This window comes from Protopterus annectens, chromosome 1.part0 (genome assembly GCF_019279795.1).
Source record: "Protopterus annectens isolate FY-2018-M chromosome 1.part0, PAN1.0, whole genome shotgun sequence".
Classification (NCBI taxonomy): domain Eukaryota; kingdom Metazoa; phylum Chordata; order Ceratodontiformes; family Protopteridae; genus Protopterus; species Protopterus annectens.
Window position 1 is genome coordinate 463104585 of NC_056725.1, and position 11999 is coordinate 463116583.

The window sequence follows — 11999 nt, forward strand, 5'->3', positions numbered from 1 at the left end:
TCCTCAAGGTCCTAAACCCTCCTGTCTTCAGAAAGTCTTCTGTGAGGTCCTTAAGCCCTCCAGTGTTTACAGATGTCTTCTGGCTTTATTTCATTTACGGAAGATTTTCTTTTTCTTGCCCCCAAGCCAACATGGACCCCCAACCAGCACAGGTCCTAGGCAGCTGTCTGGGTCATCTAGTGCTGGATCATTTTCTGTATATAGTCAGTAAATTGGCTATAATGAGTGGGTTTGTACTGAAGCAGTCTGCTGATGAAAGTGAATGACATCTGTTTTATCCTAGGTAATGGTTATTTTTCCTGCCATAATACAGCCCTGCCCCACTGTATTTGGAGTTACTCATTCATAGGTTCATAGGTAGATACTAGGCTATCTGCCCTAGGGCATTTATAAGCCTAGCCAGAGTGTATTTGGCTTCCACCTCCCTATTAGATTAGCCTACTGTGCCTTTGTAAAGTAGGTCACAGAAGGTACCCTTTTAAGATTAGTATACTGTGCCCTCTGTCTAGCAGGGACACAGGAGAGATCCCAGGGGTGAATTTGTGATTTCCCATCCACGCGTCCAAATTTCGCTTGAAGAGGGTCAGCGAGGGGCTATGTCTAACATGAATTGGGATTCTATTCCAGAGTGAGGGGAGCCTCTGGGAAATGAATCTGTCCCTCCAGCATGTCCTATTTATTTTTGTGCTGAGGTTTAGGTCCCTGGAGTGTGTAGCTCTAAGGGACTTGGATTTTTTGAGGTGGAGCATGTCCATTAATTCTGGGTTTGACATGGCTTTGTACGTCAGGCATAGATCGCCTCTGAGTAGGCGGTAAGCAACTGAGTAGAGCTGGAGTTTCTTTAGTCGAACTGCATAGGACATCTGTTTGTAGCCCGTGATCCTCTTGGTGAGGTACTTTTGGGGTCTCATCAGTTGCTGCAGGTGTCAGGTAAGGTACATCCCAAAAGGGGCATTGTATTCAATTATGTGCCTGATGAGTGACGAGTAGAGGGGCACAATGACCTTTCTTGATCTAGATGCGAACCCTTTCGTGATAAGGTGGGCTCCCAGCAGCAACCCCCCCTTCTTTTGAAGTCACCATCTCCCACTGCTTATCAACACATTGATTTTTTTTAAGTACATGTTCCGAATTAGGGACAAATTTAAAAATTATTACAATCTTGCTAGCTAAAGTTAAGCATTCTTATAGTACAACTGATTATTTTAATTATTGCCTCACTATACGATTATACAATATGTCACATTTTTCTGCATATTTAGTGATTTACTTTATTGTCAATTATTATTTACCCTTATCTCACCATTTTGTTGCTCTGTTACTTGAATGTTCCAGCAAAGTTATTAAAGCTTTTATAACATATTTTCAGAAATCATGGCCTTGCTTATTTTCACACTAAAGCAACTTAAAGCCTTTCTTAGCATATGGATACATACACGAGTATTGTTAGAAAGAGCTTTATCTGCTACAATACTGTGTGGGTCATAGTCCTCAAACTAATTCCTTAAAACCCAGGGACAAAACCTGAAATCAATCAAGGACTCTCACATCAGGGATACTTGTTACATAAAATGTATTTTCCAAAGTATGTGTAGGAAAATGAAAAATGAGAAGTGACAAAAAAGGTTTCAATGACTAGCAGAACAGTTAAAGGTGTAATCAGCTACATTATGCAAACAGATTTTAGAAAAGACAGAAAATTCTGAGAGAAAACTTAGTGGTATCCCTAAAAATTGGAGCAAATGAGACGTGAAAATTATGCATAAAATAAAAGATCTTCTTAGCAAGGGTGGACAACTGCTGACTTTGGCTAGGAACATTGTCAAGAGGGGAAGGAACACTTGAGGATCTCCTGAACATAAGTAACATACCAATGGTATCTGGTGGGATTTAGTCTACTTCTGTATATAAAGCCACCACAGCAATTAAGTAGTTCCCAGGTGAGAAGATGGTGGGACTGGATGAAATCCAGCCAAAAGTGTAAAACACTGCCCATATTCAAACACAACTTGGATCTATGGATGGGAAACTGAATATTTACTCCAGTACTACCCCCTCTAATATCAATGGACAGAAACAACTCCTAAATGTTTCCCCTCAAATTATCTATGGTATGATACGCCATTCTCATTAGGGGTAATATTTTCTTATCAACCATGGTTTGGGTAAGGCCAATCTAACACCAAATGGGATAGGTTAATTCAAGCAACAAAAGGGGAATTGGCTAGGCTTAACATGGCCTGCAAGGGCTGCTAGCTTAGTACTTACCTATGAAACTATAAATTCTCAAGGCACTGGATATTTCTGAGGTGTCATTGCTGAAAAAAAATAACATTTTGAGGAAAACAGGATCAGTATTTCTAAACTGGCAGACTGGAGTGCTGGCCTGATTTTCAAAATGTGGGACAACAGGATGCATTGCAATTGCAGATGTTTCGCAGTCATCAACCTCCCTTGGAAAGGCTATGCCGGGGTACTACATAACAGACTTAGATAAATTAGTCTTTAATTCAGGAGTAATGCAAATTATGTCCTGGTCATGGAAAAATGGATCAAATCTTTGTCCTTGTGCAGATACTAGAGAGGTCATGGGAGTTCACCAGTGCAGTCTGTATGTGTTTTTATGGACCTGCGTAAGACCTACGGCTGTGTATCCCAGAATGTTTTGTGGGAGTTGTTACTGTTGTACAAAATCCCAGGGCCATTACTGCATGCTAATCAGGCCCTGTACTGTCTAAGCAATAGTTGTTTCTGCATTTTCAGTGTTAATTTGAACATATTTAGTGTGGATATTATAAGATTCTGCCCTTACTGTTCCTGATTTACATGGAGAGGATGTCAGAACACAACCAGGGTTTAAACAGTATCTAGTATGGGACTGTGACAAGTGCATTTTTGTTATTAAACAGACAATGTGATCTTCTTGACCTGAAGCTACTGTGATCTCTGGCATGCAGCGAAGCAGTTTATTGCTCATTACAACTGGGATAAGAATCTGAGCACACAGTTCTGTCTCAGAAAAGTGTCAGTTCCTCTCTGCAGTGACAGGAGAGCAGCTACTCCAGGTGGAAGAGGTTAATCATTTTAAGGTCTTGTTCTTGACTGAGGATAAAGGAGTTTAGGAAAATGACCAACAGATGGCTGCAGTGGTGGCAGTACTGCAGGCATTGTACCAGACTACAGTAGTGAAGCTAAAACCAAGTCATAAGAGGAAAGTTGCCATTTATAGATAATTGTATGTCCTTATTCACACCTTTGGTCATAGTGCTTTAGGTCATAACCAATAGGATGAGATTTGCATACAGTTCCTTTGCTGGGTTGTTGCACTCACTGTCTGTAATAATGTGCATTTTTTTGTCCATGAGAATTCTGGAGTAGAGCTGATGCTCCTTCAGAGTAAGAGTAATCAGCTGAGGGAGTTTGGACACCTACTGAGGATGGCCCTGGAGTACCTCCAGTAGGAGGTGTACCAAGCACAGCCCACTGGGAGGAGGCCCTAATGTATACACAGAACATACTGGATAAATAAATTTGTGAACTGGCCTGTGAATACATAGGGATCCTACAAGATGAGATGAGAACTGTTGCTGGGAATAGGAAAGACTGGTCTGCCCTGTTCAGCTTGCAAACTATAAAACTTTCTCCATCCACAAACAGTATTTTTTTGGTAATCAGTTAAGATAGTCTTGCTGCATTTCAAAGTGCTGTATGAGGACTATATTTCTTATCACGGTTATAAACTTTTTCTGCTTATAGGGTAAATTCATCAAAATCATATGGTTAAAAGTTGCAACAGGCTTCACTGAGTTTCTAAGAGAATAGACAAAGGTATTATAGTGTTTGGCTAGTCCCCTGCATTATAGATGCACACAGCATTTCCATTACACAGTTACATTGTCTTGTCTGTTCAGATGCCAAATGAAGTCCGTGTTCCATGCACAGAGACAAAAAAAATATATAATAAAATAACAAGGCACTATCAATTATATATGAAGTGAGCAACACAACAAAATTATCTTAGTGCACTGAAAATGGTTACCCAGCTAAATATACAATAACATTTCTTTTTCTATAACTGAGTTAGTTGTAAAGACCCCAAACATCATCAAAACAACCAATGCAAATACAAATATTGCAAATTGTGATGAGTAGCAAAAATATATAGTTGACATAAGAAGCTAAACACAGACAGATTAAATTGTACAGTCTTAAAGAAAGAAGAGTGAAATTATGTAAAGTTTTAAGTACCTAAATAGTATCAATAAAGTTTAAGCAACTGCCATCTTTCAAAAAAAAAAGAGAGAGAGAGAGACAGAGAAATTTGTGAGAACAAGAAAAGATCATCTAAAAGTGCATAACTGATGGCTCAAGGAAGACTTGAGGTAGGTATTAGTTTACATAAAAAGCTGTAGATGAATGGAACAGTCTGCCTGAAGAAGTAGTCCAAACATTAACAAAAGTCAAAAATCCATGGGGCAAACATAACCAATTATTATAAAGGTCAGGGAAAAATAACAGTAAACAAGTTTTTTGGTTAGGTTAGGCTTTTCTGCTAACTCAGCCAGTATACAGGGAAAAGGACACACTATGTGTAATGGGTGCCGGATAGCTACCAGTAACTACTGGTGTCTCCTATAAAACATGATTTGCATGTGAACTTGTCTGTATGTGTCTACAACACACACATACATATATACTTGTGTACTTTGAGAAGGGGAGGTCCAGAACTGCAAATAATTCTGGCACCATTTTATGTGACTGCCTATGCACAAAATGATTTAAATGGTGTTTTGTTTCAAAATACATATGTAATGAATACATAATTAAGACTGGAATAAAGAAACTAAATTTAATTTGTTACTGAGGAAAGCAGACTAGGGTGAGAAAGTAAAAGAAATAAGCAGATTCTATCCATTTATTAATTTTTCACTACCAAGAAATAAGCAGATTATATCCATTCTTTAATTTCTACTACCAAGAAATAAGGGGATTCTATTTATACATTAATTTTCTACTACCAGCTTTAGCCCATTCATGGTCACTGGGGTAGTTGAGCTTGTCCCAACATTCAAAGGGCATCTGGAAAAAAAGTAATACTGCAGATCACACCTGTTCATCATTGGTTTCATGCCTATGCATGTGTGCACCCCCCCCCCTCCAACACAAACACACACACACACACACACACACACACACACACACACACACACACACACACATTTCTGGGAAATTTGGCAAAGCAGTAAAAATATTTCCAATGTCATACATTCAGGATGTGAGAGAAAACCAGACTACCTGTAGAAAGTCCAAACAGACACACTGAGAACATGTAGATTATACATAGAATGTAACTTATCCCAGCCAGGATCTAAATCTAAGACCTGGGAACTGTGACTGTGACAGGGCATGCTAACCACTGTGTCATATTCTTATATGTAATTTGTTGTGCAGAGCTAGAATCTATCAAAAATAATGGTAACATCAGCAAAGTTAGGACATTACAGTACACACACACACAGGCAGACATACCGTGGCATGCAGCATCAAAAGGAAACTATATGGACTTTTGAGTTTCTGAGGTATATTAAAAAAAATGATTTTTTTTCCTTTTGGAAGTTACTTTGAGTTGATATATTTGCACTGCAAGTAAACTGGACTTCTTACCTGAAGTATAGATAAACTGTACTGAAACACATAGTAAGCATATATATATATATATATATATATATATATATATATATATATATATATATATATATATATATATATATATATATATACACACACACACACACACACACACACACACACATACACACACACATGTAACACACACACTTTATCACAAGTGTTTTTTCGCTTTGTGCCTGCTAACCATCAGCTTCCTGTCCCACGGGTCTTAAGCCTATTCATTTGCCTTTTTAATTGGGTTTTCAGAGAAGAAGCAGAGGTGAGAGCTGATTGGAGAAGGTCATCATTCAGGCAGCCATGAAGGTCAAGTGCTCTGCTGCACATTCACTCATGCAGCCTTCTCCACAATGCACATTCCCTTTGGCTACCTTCCATTTCAGAAGATGCCATGTGAGTCTGGCTATAATGTACAGGAAAAGCATTATCTGTCAACATCAATTCTAGTGACTGCTGACAGACATAAGTTCAGAAAGAATGAAAGCTGCTGAAACAGGTTTTGGCAACAGTGCAGTTTTCTCTTTTCTGCACTGTTATGCGATGTCAGAGTAGGTATACATAAATTTAGAGGGTGTACAGGTACCCACCACACATGGGGAACAGGCTCTTTTTTATGGTTAGTTGGCTTTCATTTTAACCATTGTCAAACAATTAATATGATCTTGTAACCCAGGCAGGTATGACCCTAGCCCTGAGTAGAATTCTGGCATCGCCCCGAATGAAACCGCAGTACAAGGACAAAATGAATGACTTCAACAATTGGCTAAGCTTCTGGTGTCATTCTAAGGGGATCCAGTATCTGTCTGCTTGGGATGACATGGTCGACAGACCACGATGCTTTGCCAAAGATGGCCTGCACCTGTCGCCCCTGGGATTCCGGATACTGGATAAGGCTCTTGCTGCCCCTATAGTGCATTTTTTAGGCAAGGTTCAAATAACAAATTCACCTCCGTAACAGGAACAGGCAAGCAAAAACTGAGGGTAATGCTACTCAATGCTAGAAGTCTAAATCTCAAAATGCACTTACTCGAGGCACTCCTTAAAATGGAGAACATCGATATCTGTGCAGTGACTGAGACCTGGTTCAAGGCTCCAGAAAGCACCCCTGCACTACCAGGCTATAACTCATACCACACTTTTCGGCCATGTAACCTGGACCGAAAAACAAAGGCAGAGGTGTGTCGATATTCATTAAGGATAGCCAATGCATCCGAGGTTATCCAAGTGCAACTAACTCTGGGCCAAACTGCAATCCAGATTGTAGCTTACTACAGATTCCCCACCATGCCCCAGGATTCCCACTCCTCTTTTCTTGATGTACTGGAAAATATTAGGGTTCAACCAAACACTCTAATAATGGGCGACTTCAACTACCCCACCATTAACTGGGAAAACTACTCGTGTACCAGTTCCTTAGCTTAACGCTTTCTGGAATTCATAAACTCCAATGCCCTGGATTAACTTATCCACACCCCCACCAGGGGCAACAATATCCTAGACCTAGTCATTACCAACATGAGTGACCAGTGTTCCACACCTCAAGTCAACTCCTCGTTGGTCCGATCTGACCATAAACTAATCGCCCTTGATATCCACATCCCATTCCCACCCCCCATTAAAGAAACCATGATAAAAAAATGTCTCCAAAGCCAACTTCATGCTTCTTAAGACAGAAGTGGTGAACTTCATGACACCCATGCAGATGGACAATACAGTTACAACTGCTGAATCCTACACAGATGCACTCTATAAGCACTTACACGAGTGCATGGATCGTGCTATCCCAAACTGAACCAAGATGCTATCCTCCAGAAAAAGGAAGCCAATCTGGTGGTCCGCTGCCATAAACAAACTGTGCAACAGAAGGAAGAAACTGTTGCAAAAGAGAGTAAAATCCCATGAGTGGAGGAGCTCCCTGGTCAGCCTCAGTAAGAAGCTGAGATCCCTTATAAGATCCCCCCAAAGCTAGCTACGAAAACAAAATTGCAACTAATTCTAAGGACAACCACAAAGCATTCTATAGCTATGTCAAGAATCTCGATGGCAACACCCAGATCTGCTCTGAGTTACAGCACAAAGGCAAGAAAATTACAGAACCAACTGATATTGCCAACATCCTGGCAGATAGGTTCAGTGCTAACATTACCCCCACCTCACCCCCTAAAGGACCCATATCTATACAGGAAGAATGCAGAGTCCCTGTAATCACAGCTATGCAGGTAAAAGCTGCACTCTCTAAGCCAAAAACACAGCATCCATGGGACTGGACAACATCCCAGGCTGCATTTTACACAACCTTCAGAACAAACTGGCTCCCCATTTAAGCACCATGTTCAATAATAGTCTTGCATCAGGCTTTGTGCCCACTGAATGGTGCACAGCAACAGTTATCCCACTCCACAAAGGGGAAGCCACCACTGATCCTGGGAACTATCGACCTATTAGCCTGACAAGCCTGACAAGCCTGGTCTGCCAGGCCATGGAACGTATCATCATGGAACTCATAAACAAAGACATTAGTAACCTCCAAACTCTGAATTCCACCCAGTTCAGGTTTGTGAAAGGCAGATCATGCCTCCCGAACCTGATTGACTTCTTTGAGGCAGTCACCAAAGCTGTAGATGAGGGTAAGGTGGTTCACACAGCCTATCTTGACCTTGCCAAGGCTTTCGACACCATCCCCCATTCTGGAATTATAGCTAAACTCACTAAAATAGATATAAATCCCTATGTCACAAGATGGTTTGCCAACTGGCTCACTGACAGAACCCACACTGCAAAAGTTGCAAACTCCAAATCTGACCTCAAAGCAATGACGAGTGGAGTACCACAGGGTTCCGTCCTGGGACCTCTCCTGTTTGGTATCTACTTCTCTGAAGTACAGGCTAACACAGAAGGCCTCTGGCTAATGAAGTTCGCAGATGACTACAAACTAGGAGCCATAGTCAAGTCCCCAAATGATGTGGACATCCTACAGAAGGGCCTCGCTGAGACAGATGCCTGGTGTCAGAGCCATGGCCTCAAGCTCAAAGCCAAAAAGTACAGTGTCATCCCCTTTGGTAAAAACTCTGTACCCTTTGAACTAGCACATAGGCAGCAATCTACTTAACACCAAATGTGTGATAAGAGACCTTGGGATCCAGGTGAACAGTAGTCTCTTCTTTGATAGTCACATCACCACAGTAGTCAGGAAGTCCTTCTACATGGCACACCTCATCATAAAAGGGTTCTCATCCAGGAAAAAAGAGGTCATTGTTCCCCTCTACTCGACACTCATTAGACCCATTATAGAGTACAACGCCCCTTTTGGAATGTACCTCACAAGGCATCTGCAGCAGCTGGAAAGGCCACAGAAGTACCTCACAAAGAGGATTACTGGACTCAAACAAATGCCCTACACTGACCGCCTCAAAAAACTCCAGCTTTACTCCGTAGCATATCGCCTACTCCGAGGTGATCTCTGCCCAACATATAAAGCTATGTCAAACCCAGAGCTGTTGGACATGCTACACCTAAAGAAATCCCAATCCCTCTGAGCTACATGCTCTAGGGACCTAAACCTTGTCACCACAATAAACAGGACTTGCTGGAGGGATAGATTCCTGTCCCAGAGACTTCCCATACTCTGGAACAGGCTACCCATCTATATCAAGCAAAGTTCTTCATTAGCGCTCTTCAAGAAAAATCTTGATGAGTGGATGGGAAATAGGAAATACACCGCAGGGATCACTTCTGTGTCTCTGCTCGACAGTGGCACAGGAAAAATAACTTTCTTGGGTGGCGTAAGCCAGGGAACTTTGTTGGCTAGGCTTACGTAGGCCCTTGGGCCAATAGCCTAGTACCTACCTATGAACCTATGATTCAATACTGCATGACCTCCTACCAAGTTTTTGCATCATCCATAATGCAATATGTATAAAGGGATTTCCTATTAATTCCTAGCCTCTCCCTGGGGCAGCCTGTAATCAGGATGAATCCCTCAATGCTGCTCCAATGGCTCGTTTGCTTTTCCGTACAGGGACCAGAATACAGCCACTACTCAAATGGACAGCATGGAAGTTGCAGACTTCTTTACCCTTACAGCTCATAGCAAGATGTCCCGTTCGATTCTCAGTTAGAGCGTCTTCTGTGTGGAGGCATACGTGAATGGACGTGCCTTCGTTGAAGGTTGTGCATCAGAGGTGGTAACCCGGTACGTAAACATCCACTACCAATCATTAGCAGACCGGAGTTCCACTGTGGCAACCCCTAAAAGCTGAAAGACACAAACAAACAAACCATATTTGATGACTTTCTTACCTGTTCAGCTACTCTTGTCTCATATCTGGCCCTAACTGACTTGCACAATAGACCACACACACACACACACACACACACACACACACACACACACACACACACACACACACACACACACACACACACACACACACACACACACACACACACACACACACAAACACACCATTTATTTCTCACTAATGTTTGTAAAAGAAAGCAAGAATTAGATTATCTTGTATTGAACTATAGAAGTGTCAACTGGCACATATAATTCAGCAGACATTTTCAATTAATTCAGACAGATTTTTTTACATCTTTGCACTGATACACAAATCTTTCATTTCTCAAGATTGAAGCAGTGTTTCTAGAAAATAATTTCAGTACTCCTTAAGGATTACATTGCAGTACAATGAACTAAGCTGTTAACGTTATGTATCATGAGGGGAGGGAGACAACAATTAGATCTATGTACTCTATCTTGGGGACATTTAGTACTGCCATTGTATCCCTTACTCTTTGACAGATATTTAACAGCAGTGCAAGTAAAAACGTTTTGAAAAATAATTCCAGAGTTAAAGTATAAATTATGTTGACAGGACAACTGGTTTAAATTTTCTGGTTCCTTTGTCTGTTATGTAATGTCCAGCTATACTTGTACAAAGGTCTTTATTGCCAGTGGAGTATCGGGCTGCCAACAAATTAGCAGACATTTTCTTTCCTTAAAACTAAAATAAATAGCCATAGGGAAACATTATAAAATTACATACTGATAAAACAATCTCAGCCTTTCCTCACCATCAATAAAATAAACATTTTTCTCTACTAGTAAGAAAAATAAAAAGTAGAGCAAAACAGCTTTCTGTCATAACACTAATATTAAAGTGGTAGTACAGACTTCAACACAGTGTTTGGCTGCTTCTGAAATTAAGTGATGTTAAGAACAATGCTGAGCAGTTGTCAGGGTTTTGTTGGTGCATGCTGTAAATGGCCGACTGATATATTATTGTATACAGGAGACCTAAGCAGCTTTTATTTTGGTGAGACCATTTTCAGCACAACGTTCATACAGATAAGAACACTGACAGGTGGTCATTGGTCATCCTGTGCATCAATCAATACTTCTAAGCACTGGTATAAGCCTGAAGGACATGGGATTGCAAAAGTAGGGCAGTTCACAGATGGCCCTGCTATCTGTGTTATACTGTGTGGGAGCCAGTGCCTATGATGAAACCAATATGTCACTGTACATATGTAGTCAATGCAAAAAATGGATGGTCACTGAAGAACAGTGACTATTCCACTTGTGCTCTGAAGAAGTGTTTAAGTTATAAATTTGGGCACCACAGTTTGAAAACTGCAAACCTTATAAAGTTGTTTGTCTTATGGTTTGTGACCTTGGTGATTTTCAATACTTTTTCCTAGAATTTTCAGCATGTCATTCTTGTGAGCTAACCTTATAAACAAAATAGTTTTATTTTTTTCAAAAAGTGATTTTGCAGAGTAAATGTAAAGCCTACATTTTGGATGAGAAATGATTTACATCTGAAAGGAATAGCTATCACTTTGTTTATTTCATTCTGTTAACCAGGTTTATTTATTGCTTTGTTTGACCAGGGTAGACTGAGTGGGCTGTGGTAGCCCTTTTTCAGCTGAGGCCTGGGTAGAAAAGCTCCAGTTACAAAACGGATAGTTTTACACACAACAGAGAAAAAACACAAGATGTCAAGTTACAATATAGCGGACAACTGAAAGGCAACTATCGTAGAGAAAATCTATAACTCAGTAAAATTTACAGTCATTACATATTAATACATGCAGGTCGTTATGCACAGCGAAGTATAGAATGTCAGTTTACAAAATTTTCATTTATGGGCAGGAAAAGTATGAGAGAAGAAGTGTGGGAGATATCAGTCGTACACAGTGTGGAGGTGAGAAATATGCGAGTAGTATGTTTATTTGTTAGCTGATTTAGAGATAACGAAAGTTGTAGTGACGTTGAGATGGATTTAAGGGGTAATGAGCATGAGCTG